This window comes from Chelonia mydas, chromosome 2, assembly GCF_015237465.2.
Source record: "Chelonia mydas isolate rCheMyd1 chromosome 2, rCheMyd1.pri.v2, whole genome shotgun sequence".
Taxonomy (NCBI): domain Eukaryota; kingdom Metazoa; phylum Chordata; order Testudines; family Cheloniidae; genus Chelonia; species Chelonia mydas.
In genome coordinates this window covers 197182253-197195104 of record NC_057850.1, presented here as the reverse complement: position 1 = coordinate 197195104, position 12852 = coordinate 197182253, and positions in this window count along the sequence as shown.

The window sequence follows — 12852 nt, the reverse complement described above, 5'->3', positions numbered from 1 at the left end:
CATGTTCGTGGGGGTGGAGGGGCAGAAGGAGAGGCCCCGAGATAGGACAGCTGCTTCTGCTGGGCTGAGAGTATAGTTGGATAGGTTAACAATATTGCTGGGTGGGTTGAGGAAACCATTGCTGTGGCCCCTTGTGGCATGTAGTAGTTTAGAAAGTTTAGTGGAGGAGAAAGATGACAAAGGTTAGGGAGGGTGGCAGGGAGGAAGGAACAGGGAGGGAATTTAAAACTTTTCAACATATGAGAATTTAAACCCTTAAATATAGTAACTTGCAATACTGTATTTGTTCAATTTTTGCATGATAAAACTACAGTGAATTGCCATAAGAAAAAAATGTTGACATTTACAAACACTAGTATCTCAGCTAAGGAAACATTTAACAGCTTTGCTGTTAACTTCACCAGGCACAGGTCCCTGCTGAATTTGCTGCTTGGATCTAAGTATTGCCAGAGAATTTATGACAGTTTTACAGCTACTTTGGTAATCATGAGTTAATGTTTGCTCCTTCCCTTATCTCCTGTCCTAAAAATTTATTGAATGGAGAGAAATAAGCATCTGGAGGCAGACTAATATTTTTCTTATTTTCAGGCTCATTGGAAGAATGAGTTACTCCTAACAAACAGGTAATAAATCTGTTACTTCATAAACAGCCTCCTCATTAATCCCTAACATAATTAATGCAATTCTCAGCCATGTGCATTTAAATTCACTATGTGAGAAGTTTGTAAGTCTATTTTAATGTGGCTAGATTCGAGTAAGTCCTATAAAATATTACTTGATACTCTGTTTTTAGTAGTGTGCAGGGATCAATTTCTCTTTTCTCACACCTTTAATACTTTGGATGGATTTACCTTAATTTTTAGCTGAGAGGCCATAAAATCACAAGACAATGCATCAAAGTTTTAAATAATACTTTTTTTTTTTTAAATGTGAAAATGGTGTCCTAGAGTTACTAAACTTTCTGGGGAAAAAATTCACTTCTAACCTATATTACACACAGAGAATTCACTGGTTCAGACCCAAAGGTAGAGTGTGAGAGTGTGGAGGTATCTAAAATAAGGCCTCCAATAGAACCCTGAACACAGTATCAACTATAGTGCTATAACCGTGGCTGCATAACAATATTTTAAGTAGAGGTTCAGTTTCCTGATTAAACCCTTATTTCTTGATCAAAACCCATTTTTTAAAAAAGCTTGCTCTAAGCCTCCCTTTTTGAGCCACAAATCCTTTCTTAATGTTGATGCAGATCACACTCCTTTGGTGAGTACAGCTGTATTCTGTTTTTAGTCAGTTTCATACTGCAGGGCAGAGCGGGTGGGGGCTGAGTGCCCTTTCAGGACAGGATATTTATTAATGGGATTTGGTACACTTAGCTTTCCAAAGGCTCTATTGTGGGTACTCATGCTCCTTTCACTGCTGCAGATGAGGCCTGTAAAAGGGAAAGCTGGCTTCAGCAGAAGAGAGTGGAGAATAGAGCTCATCACTCAAAGAATTTTTGAACTCTTTATTGCCTCCTGCCTGGGATATGGACCTCTGGTCACATGTGGTACTGAACAGCAACATCCAGAAGCCAGGGATAGATCAGCAAGGGATTATGGATGTTGGTAAAAATATAAAGGAAAAAAAAAGGTGCCCAGGTTATGGAAAGGCTGAGGGGAAGAGGATTTGGATTACCTGCTTCTTGGAGACAGGTTTCAGAGTGATAGCCGTGTTAGTCTGTATCAGCAAAAAGAATGAGGAGTACTTGTGGCACCTTAGAGACTAACAAATTTATTTGGGCATAAGCTTTCGTGGTGCATGCAGTGGAAAATACAGTAGGAAGATATATAAACACAGAACACATGAAAAAATGGGTCAGAAGCTCGTTCACCTGCACATCTACCAATGTGATATAGGCCATCAAGTGCCAGCAATGCCCCTCTGCCATGTACGTTGGCCAAACCGGACAGTCTCTACGCAAAAGAATAAATGGACACAAATCAGACGTCAAGAATTATAACATTCAAAAAAGCAGTCAGAGAACACTTCAACCTCCCTGAACACTCAATTACAGTTGCAATTATTCAACAAAAAAACTTCAAAACCAGACTCCAAAGAGAAACAGCAGAACTGGAATTAATCTGCAAACTGGACACCATTAAATTAGGCTTGAATAAAGACTGGGAGTGGATGAGTCATTACACTAACTAAAAACTATTTCCCCATGCTAATTTTCCCCCTACTGTTACTCACACCTTGTTGTCAACTGTTTGCAATGGGCCATCCTGATCATCACTACAAAAGTTTTTTTTCTCCTGCTAATAATAGCCCACCTTTAATCGATTGGTCTCGTTAAGAGTTGGTATGGCAACCCCAATTTTTTCATGTTCTCTGTGTGTATATATATCTTCCTACTGTATTTTCCACTGCATGCATCTGATGAAGTGGGTTTTAGCCCACAAAAGCTTATGCCCAAATAAATTTGTTAGTCTCTAAGGTGCTACAAGTACTCCTTGTTCTTTCTGCCTCTTGGAGTTCAGTTCCAAGGACAATGCTTTGATGTTTTGCCAGCAAGTGACCAAATACAATAAATATAAAGTCTCCCCATTGAAAAATAAATACATTAATACTCATTAAATAACATTAATCTATATTAGGGCCTGGTGACTGTTCACTCTGATGTCAGTTGTAAAACTCAGATTACCTTCAATAGCAGCAGGAGCCGACCTTTAATCAGTATCAATATTCTTAACAATAAGCCTAACCACACTGGAAACAGAAAGTAGAGGAGAGGGGTTGAGATGGGAGCCAGCTCCTCAGCTGGTGTAAATCAGCATTCCTCCAGTGAACTCAAAGGAGCTATGCAGATTTACTCCAGCTGCACATCTGGCTCAGGATAGGAATGTTACTTTACCTCTTTGGTCAGCCAATTGAACATTCTCAGTAGAAGTGGATCCAAGGTCACTAACTTATCATCCGACACTGTCACACTATCTCTTCAGTTGATGACTGAGGCTGTGCTGCTTGTTGTGGTTTGCTACTCTTTTAGACTTTCCTTGAAACTAGGTGCTGAGTTCTAAGAAACGGACAATGTCTCAGTCAGTCACACTTGGGTTTTTCTGAGTGATTTAGGGTAGTTAGCAACTATGGCTAAACCTAACTGCCCGTATCTGTGGAAACCAGCACGTAGCAGAAGCGTAAGTAGTTTTTCACACAGACACTCTCTGACGTACTTTCAGTACAGCCTTCCGGCTCCACAAGGCAAAACCCTTGCCAGCATCCTGTACCTTTTAGAACAAAGGGACAGTTAGAGGTTGAATATCCAATACAGATATCATACTAAGGACTGCTGGCTTGGAAAGCGCCAGCTCTCTAGTTCCTGGCTTCATGGTTAGAGTTGCAGAGGTTACACCCTTGTCACATGAGAGAGAGGTCAGTGTCCACCAACTCCAGGGCTATTGTTACGACTGTAGTGTTCTTCAGTGTGACACATTAGTAAATCTCATTGCTGGTCTGTGGTACAATGGGAAGAAGTGGAGTAAGCAGATTGAATTAGTTTCCTATCTTTAGGCTTCTTTTTCCAGCCTCATGGGACAGGAAGTGAATGTCCCGACTGGCCAATTCACAGTTACCTGAATTGCAGCTGCAGCAGCACCACTGCTGTGCAAAATGCTATGTTAGCTTCATCTATTAGCTAGCAATCTTTCGAAAATAAGCACATCTTAACAACTCCTTAAAGAAACACTCTTGTTTTAAAAGGAAAGTTCTGAGATCCCATCCATGGCTGTTTTTTGGGAATAGCTTCTGGACAGCTATTGTGTTGTATTGATTTGATGGGCTGTGCTGGCACGTCAAGGCTAGCAATAATCACCTCCATCAGCCAGGCGAGGAGACAAAATAGCTGTTTCCTGATGAGATATAAGGAACCAAATCCTTGGCTAGCATAAATTGCTGTCTCTCCACTGAGGTCAATAAAATTATGCTGACTTACACAAGCCAAGGATCTGTCCCAAGAAATCTGGAATTGTATTGTGCTAAAGTGTCATGTTAACAGAAAACATTCTGCTCTGCAAGTTCTCTGGGTGGAGATCCCTAATCAAGTGTGATGGCTGGTATTGCTTTGAGGAGGTGGAGGGGAGACTTTAGGACTGAGAAATACAATGGAGAAATTGGGATGAAACAGTCTCTCATCTGCCATATTCTGAAAACCACAACGGTATGAGCAACTGATGGTTGTGCAGAGGTCTTTATGAAATGAACAGAATGGTTGGAACCCACAGAGTTGTTATTTAAAAACAAACAAAAAACCACCCAGCAATAAGGCATGTAACTAACAAACACTCATCACCATATTTATTTGCCTTTGCATCATAAACCTGTCCCCAGCCTTGCTGCTGTTGTGTCTTTTTAGACTGTAAACCTTCCAAGGCATGTCTTTTGTGTGTTTATACAGAAGCCGGTACAATGAAACCCGAGTCCCAGCTAAGGCTTTTGGGTGATAGCAGAATATTATAATAATCTTAAAAACCACTAGTGTTCATCAACACTAAACTTGGCTGCGCCTATTTGCAGTATATGCGACATAGCCTGTTCCCACCTTCTATGACCATGATTTCTAATTTTTTAAATACAAAATGTTGTATAATGATAACTGTTTACAAGATCCATGGAAGCAGGGAAAGGAAGGTAGGTGTTAATGGAGTGACTATGAGAGTTCAGGCTCACAGATTCAACAACAGACATGTGGCAACACCTGGCTTTAACACATCTTTACCTAAGCAACACACACTGCCTCTGAAGGGCTGATCAGTTACAGCTTGCCATGACGACTGTGTTGTAACACCTCATAACACAAAGCGATATGGATAGCCTGTGATAGCAAGCTTGCAGTTCAGTCAGAATTGTAATGCTCTAAAACTATCTCTGCTTGCAACCAAACCCTACAGGCTGCTGCAGTGGTAGTTCTGGATGTAGGAATTTTGAAGCCGAGAGGGAGGCCTGGTGTGTATATTTGAACCCATATGCTCCTCCATCTTCCACAACCATTTCTTACCAGCACTGGGTCAGACTGAGAGGTTTGTACCATACTTGTTTGCACTCAAGAGTTCTTCACTTAACATTTTACCAACATCCTTGATAATAGCTGGAATTACACATTTTTTAGCGTGTATAAATACCCTGTAACAATAGGGCATGGTGCCACTGTGCTGATTACTACTTGTGTTTGTTTACTTTAACAAAAAAACTAACCTCCCTAGTAACCAGTGATCCTGATTATGTTTGCGGTTTACTGAAGTCAGGATAACAAATGAATGTTTCATTGCAGGGTTGCAACTCACTGATTTGTGTCAGGCTGCTGCTATTCATGCCTTCACATCTTTTGTTGCTGTTCACCAAAAAAGGTCCATTACTGATACTCTTGTAAATCACAGTTTACATGGTGGGAGCAGAAATCAAATCAAGTCATAAAATTGCAAGAGGGGAAGGGTTAAGGAGAAGAAAACTTCTGCTGAACTTTAAAATACATCAAGAGAATATAATGAAGAAGTACCAAAGATTTAAGATAGAGAAATTGTTTTATGCTAAAAGTATTCTCTCATTTTCTTTAAACATGTACCATATTCATGATAGATTTTCTGCATGAGTGACAGTATGGCCAATTATATATTATAACTGGCAAACACTATATTCCTGTGCCAGCAAGACTTTCTGTCTTTCTTTGACAATGCTGTTATTAATTACTGAATTGACTGTTCCAGCCATATAATTACTACACTTAGATTTTAAGCCCTTTGGGGCAGATATTGTCATTTGCTAGGTGTTTGTACAGTGCCTACAACATGGAGGGGATGGACACCCCAATCTGGAAAGGAACATCAAGGTGCAACAAGTAATAAAGAGTAATGTTTTTCAATTAAAAGCCAAAAGGAAAAGCCAAAGGCAAAGGAATGGGTTCTTACTGGAGTCAATGCAAAATTTGCATTTCAGAAAAAGCAAACTTCAGGGCAGGCATATTAAAGTGACTAATACTAGTACAGTTAATGACACACCATATGGTACACGTCAAGTGCAATTGCTTTTCATTTTTATTTAGTGTTAAAGCTCTTAAGATGTGCAGAATGTGACAAACAAGGCTAATTTACATCTTCCCTTCTCCCTTTCTAGCAATTCCTTGGCACTGCAGCACTTTCACAAATCACAACCCTTTTGTGCACAGTGCAAATGGGTCTGCTTTCAAGTATGAAACCTGATGTAAGGACGGAATTTGCTCGTGAAAGCTTTTCACTCCTGACAAAGAAGCAGAAACTACCACTCGAATCCAGGAGCAAACTGCTCTGTTACCAAGGGCTGTACTAGAGGTGGCCAGTAGGGTTACTCTTCCCCTGATTCATAGAATCATAGAATATCAAGGTTGGAAGGGACCTCTTGAAGGACACCATTGTTAGAAAGTAATCCAGTACCTCCCTGTGTGTTCAGCAACAGCTCTGTCAAACAGGGCACTAAGCTGGGGCGACTGAGGAGGACTAACTGGTTCAAGAGTGAAAAGGGTCCGTCCGGCAGGCTCCTTCCTCAGGGTTTCCACTGGAGGGTTGTAGAGAATAGTGGTTACAAGAGAAACCCAACCAAACTCAAGAACCTCACCTTGAGGTGGCGTCCAGCCTGGTAACAACTAGCGCTGCGTTCTCTCCCCCGGCACTCAGCTGGCTGTCGTGGTAGCGTCCTGTACACCCGCCGGGGGCCTGCCTGGGCCTTGAGCCCTCAGCCCCTGCGCCCTGTGCAGCCGTGCGAGCGGCGTGTGGGAACGAACTCCCTGTTCATCAGCCAACAAGCAGGGCCTCCGCTTCCCGACGTGGTGGCAGGAAAACAACCGGTTCTAAATGACAGGAAATGTTAGACTCCTAGTCTCGGCCCAAACAGTCTGCTCCTGGATGAAAAGGGAGCTCGGGGGAGAAAGTCTGTGAGGCATTTCCGCAGGGAGATGTAACCCAGGTGCCTAATCGGGAGATCTCTCTTTAAGAGACCCATGGGGGAGGGATAGGAGTTCACTGTGTCTGGGTCATTGTTACTAGGCAGATTTAACACTCCAGAAGCTTCTGGAATTGGGTGTGGTCATTTTGGGTCTGCTCCAATAGGTGCCCTGTTGCTGGGGTCAGGCTCCAGGAGGGCAAGCAGTCCGGGCAGCTGCTTTGCAGAGGGCCATGTGCCCTGTGTGAGCTGGGAGAAGCTGAGCCCAGGAGCAGAAAGCTGGCTGGTGTCCCTAACTCTGATGCATCTTGCAGCAGGTTAGGGATATTAACCCTCCAACAGGGAAGCATGGGCAATGTTCACTAGAGACAGGGGAAATTGGGAGGGAAAAATAATGTCTTCTGTTTCAATTGCATACTTTTAGCCAAACTGTTTTAGTTAAATTGTGTCAACTAGGGAGATTCACCAACTTTAAAACGGTGATAATGGGGAAAGAGTCATTTCTGTTCTGCTAGTCTCAGTTTTGTATTTTCTTGTAACAGGAATTTCATAAAATCTGTACAGTTTACTGAGCGGTTGGTTAATCAGCTGGCTGGCTAGGAGTGATCTCAGCGGGGGAACAGGAAGAGTCTGCATGGATTCCAGCTGAAGATTAATACAAGCAAGTGAAAGGACGATGTTGTTTTTGACTCAGAAGATTGTATAGATTTGGTGATCAAAGATGGAATCAGGTGAACTCAACCTAAACTTTTGGGGACTCTGAGTTTCTTCTCACTGTTGTTCTGTGGGGACTGAACTTTTCAGATTTGATTTGTTTTCTTTCTTTATGTTTATGCAGAACTGTGAAGAGAATGTCTGTGGATTATAAAATAGCCAGGTTAAGTTGTAAAAATGATTTACATTTATCATAAGATTTTATAAAGTTATTTCATTAAATTCATTTCTTTCAGTCCTTTTGGGACTTGAATGTGGGGAGGTTGACCCTGTGCAATCCTTGCTGAAAATCCTTAGAGACTGAATTCTGGGTCTCCAGCTACTTTTCTATGGGAGTTGGGTTTTCTTAGGCACAGGAGAAGGGCAATGAAGTGAACTCTAGACCACCCGAGGGGTACAGAGAGTCTTTTGAATGACTTGCTTGTGATCTGTGGAAGGTGGTTTTGGAGCCTACCCTAATCTGGCAGATCCCACAGGAGACCGGGACCATCTCAGCATGAAAGCCCAGTACCCCCACAATGATTCCAGTTCCTTGTGGCTCCCCGGGAGGACAGCTCTAATGGAGTTGCGCAGCCAGAGACTCTCCCCTCTCCCTCACCAGTAGCAGCCCTTGTGGAGGGAGGCTACATAGTAAAGAAGGCTCCACAGAACCTGAGCCAGTGCTACTTTTTATAGCCTTGGGGTTGACAGGGGACAAGTTTCTCCAGAGCCCTACCCGAGCACACCTCCTCCCCTTTCCTGGTCCACACATCTTTGTTCCCTTCCTCAGCACAGCGCTTAGATCCCACAGAGAGGATGGTGCCACAGAGGCAGCTGATTCTCCACTTCCATGTGCAAAGGGATGATCACTGTGGGCAGGACCCCTCTGCATGTGTGTCAAGGGGGCCACAATCTGATCCATTAAGACAACTGGTAAAATCAATATGATGCAGCGATGAGGAAAAATTGAGGAAAAATTTCCAGCAGAGCTACAGCACTGAAAGACTCGTGCTTCCCTCTGTGCTGGGTTTCTACCTTTACAGGCTCCCAAACTCATCTTCGACTAGTATTTTCAGAGCGTATCTACAATCCGTACGCACATCTTATACATACTGAACACGTCAATACCAGGTCATGGAGCAGCTGTGGAACCATTCCACAGAAGCTACTTCAGTCTGCTGGCTAGAATATACTGCAGGAAGGGGAGGGGGGAAAACAAGAGGATCGGCCCAAAGGGAGATTCCCTGGCCCAGTCCCTTCCCCACCTATCCCCAAAAGCTCTTTCGTGCAGGAACCATCTTGTATTTTTTGTATATCAAACAAGCTGTTCTCAGCAGACAGTGTGGCTGTCACCTTCCAGGATCACCATCAGTTAGCATGCTGATATGAGCAGATGGGGGACAGGAGCTTGAAAATGAGAAAAGATGGCCCTTTTGCCTCAGCAACACTGCTGAATTCCAGTACTTGGCGAGGGGGAGTCTGGATGTTACGCCTGCATCTTGTTCGCATTTTGTCTTTGAACAAGCAAATTACCTTCAGGAAAGTAGCTAATGGATAGAACCTGTCTTTATATAACTAGTGATCATAAAAATGCCATGTTATGGTTGTTTGCCTCTCTCTTGCCCTTTGTACGCTGCTTGTCTTGTTGCCTCCCTCAAAAAGACATGTGCTTGTTATCCTGAGCACTCTGCTTGTATGAGGTAGCCCACTTTTCCCCCTTGGTGTGATCCTTACCTTTTTTGATTGTAAGCAGGGAGTGTTTCTCCTTGAGTGTTAGTATAGCAACAAGCACAATGCAGCCCCAATCATGGTTGGTTCCTCTGAATGCAGCTGTACCATAATCTAGCTGCCCCAGAGTATCTTTGGCCCAAGTGTTAGAATTCACTTATTCCTGCCTCCGAAGGCGGCTGGCTCTGTGTCCCACTTTAGGATCAACGGATGTTCCTTGTACTCCTTGGGCTGATGACAGGCGCAGCCCTTGGAGTTTGCTAGTTGCTGGTGCTAAACCAGATTCTTAGTGTGCCTGAGCTGCTACGTAGAGGCTGGATGAATAAATTCATATATAGCCCTCAAGGACATTAAGACCTATATTTACATGGAATCAAGGACCAGCAGATTGTAAGGAGAAATGAACAGTTTATTCTAGAAAGAGACGGGATTCAAAGAAAAGAAAGGGCAAGGGCAGGAACCAGGGAGAAAATCTGGAACTGTTCGGAAAAATGTTTTCTTTCTCCCCAGAGCATTTTTGATGAAAACAAAAAGAACATTTGTTTTTGTCAAAACTCTTAGAAAAACATGTCTGCGGTTTGCAGCTGAAAACTCAACAGTTTTTGGCCAACCCCCCGCATTTACCATTCGAAAAGAAGTGTCAATTTTTCATTTTGCCCAGCCCTAGAAAATCAAGACTAACAAAGAATTGAACAATTAGCCCATCAAAGAGTAATAAACACTCCCTCCCCTAAAATAATCCAAATCTTGCATGCTGAGTCAAGAAATAAAAAGGGTCAGCCCAGAGTCTCCCCACAGGCTGTTGCTGGTTAGTGGGGTTGGTGCACCAATGGGAGGTTCGTGTGTAGGAAACTGACAGGTCTCTTTTCCAGGTGGAATGAGCCTCTGGTGGTCTTGGGCAACCCCTGGTTTCTGCTGGGGTGAGGCCTAGTGGGAGAGGCTGGCACTCAATCTTCTCCGGAGTAGAGTCTTGGGATCCTATCTGTTTCCCTCAGAGTGACTGAGAGCCTGCATTCCCTCCTGCTCCCTGTACCAAGCTCTCTTGGCCCCAGTAATATAGCACGAATTGGCATTTCAAAAGGGTATGTTGCTGTCATGCGACAGAGGTCACTGTCCAGTGACTTCAGCATGTTATCACCCCTCTCCCCATAGTAACCATTTATAACATGGAATAAAAATGACAAGGCATGTGTGGATGGAAAAAAACTGGGTAATAAAGCTCAGTGATAAGCTTATCAGAAGCTGGGTAAGTGGTCTGAGTATGGATAACACCTCTTGCAAAAACCTTCCATTGGACCTAAGTAAGATTTCAAAATGTAGCAAAATAAGAAGCGTATTGGCTGGGTCAGTGACTGTGCTCCAGGCACAAAGTGCTTCAGTTCTGTCACGTTGAGGAAATTAGCTTTGATCACAGTGACTAAGAATTAATTTGTTCAGAAAATAGCTCACGCTATTGTGGGCTACATTCAGTATAAAAAAAAACCCCTGCCAGACTTTTGACACAATAGGCACTGCATGCTCTAAGGAGAAAAAGAACTGAGAAAATGAACTTAGTGGGGAGTTACCCCCACACCCTAACTTCTTCGCTGTTCAGTAAACATGCAACTCACTGGTCACAATTTTATCCATGAGAGTGATCACTTAAGGTGAGCTGTTACCAGCGGGAGGAACCTTTTTTAGTGATAATCAATGTGAGCCATTTCCAGCAGCTGACAAGAACATCTGAGGAACAGTGGGGGGTAAGGGTGGGGAAATAGTTTTACTTTGTGTAATGACCCATCCACTCCCAGTCTTTATTCACTACAAAGGTCCCCCCCGAGCTCTCCTGCTGGTAATAGCTCACCTTAAGTGATCACTCTCATTACAGTGTGTATGGTAACACCCATTGTTTCATGTTCTCTATGTATATAAATCTCCCCACTGTATTTTCCACTGAATGCATCCGATGAAGTGAGCTGTAGCTCACAAAAGCTTATGCTTAAATAAATTTGTTAGTCTCTAAGGTGCCACAAGTCCTCCTTTTCTATTTCTAGGGACTCTGAATGCTTCCTAGCAATTAGAAGCTTGAGAAAACACATCGGAAGGAGCCTTGTGACACTGTTAAGGTTCATAGCTGAGAGGAGACTGCATGTAGAGAAATGGTCAGAGGGAAAAGCAGAACCTGTGAAAACGTTCCAGTTTTCCCCAGACTAGCTCTGTGACTGATAGTGTTTGTTCAGCTGCAGTCTCCTCAGCCCTTCGGTGTTTGTGTGGTTGTTCATGCACTCCATGAAAGCCAACGAATGTGCTGAAATAATGGGAGACTTATTTGAAGTTCTTGCAGTGCACGTGAACTGAAACTCCTGTGGCTTCTCTCTGCCGTTGGTATTTTTTCCATCCACCCTGCATCTCAGCATCAGCTAGCACTTGGCAATTTACAAATGAAGATAGATTTGCACAAATGTATCTTGGCTGCTACATGCAAAGCATATAAATGCTATAATGATGGGTCCTAGAGAAAACACTTAGAATCTTTTATGCATGGGTATAGGCAGGTACAATTTATAATTTCCTGGGCCATTATTGCTCTGTTCTGTATTAGGCCTTTACCACACTGCCAAGTCTCTTGAATTATACTTTCTACCTTGGTGGTAATGGGCCAAATTCTTCCCTGGGGTAATTCATGTCTAATGCACCTTGTTAGTGGTTAAAAAAATAATATTGTAAGCAGGGGGCAGCAGGCGGCTTAGGAGCACATTTCAAATTGCTAGCTATTTCTTTGGTGACCTTCCACATTCTTTCAACTCTAAATTTAGATAGCTACTATAATGGCAGCGTTGCAGACTCCGTGCCACAGGAAACAACAAGCAGCAACTGTCCTGATCTTTCTTGAAAGAACAGCATAGATTGAGCTAGCCTGATGACTATAGTGCAGCCAGATCCAGCCGCATTTATCAAATTGTACCTTTTCATGTCTAATTACTATCATAGGTTTTCACTTAAGGCAGCCTCATAACATACAAAAGCTGAAGTAGCATTAAAGGTCTGACATACAAAAGCGAAGAAACTGACCAAGTTAAGGCTTCTATGCCTGTATTCAAACAGCCCCACTGTGCCTTAGAGCAGATGAGTTCTAAGTGATGTTACACAGCTTGGGTGTCATAAATGTGAGGTACAAGTAAAACAGCACCATGCAGGATCAGGCCCTAAATACGTAAACTGAATTTAATAATTTTGCCTGCTTTAGTATTATCTAAATATGAGAATAGCAGGGGTAATGGATAACATTTACAAATATGAAATAGACATTACTGAAATGGGCTGAGAAAAATGTAAAAATATTGGGACCTTGGCTGGAATAAGCTGATGATATTTGCTATGAAGCTGGAATCATCGGCTAGTGGGTGTGTTTCTAGTGGGGTCCACAGGGGTTGGTTCTTGCCCCTCACTATTTAACATTTTATTAATGACCTGGAAGACAACATAAAATCACTACTTATAAAGTTT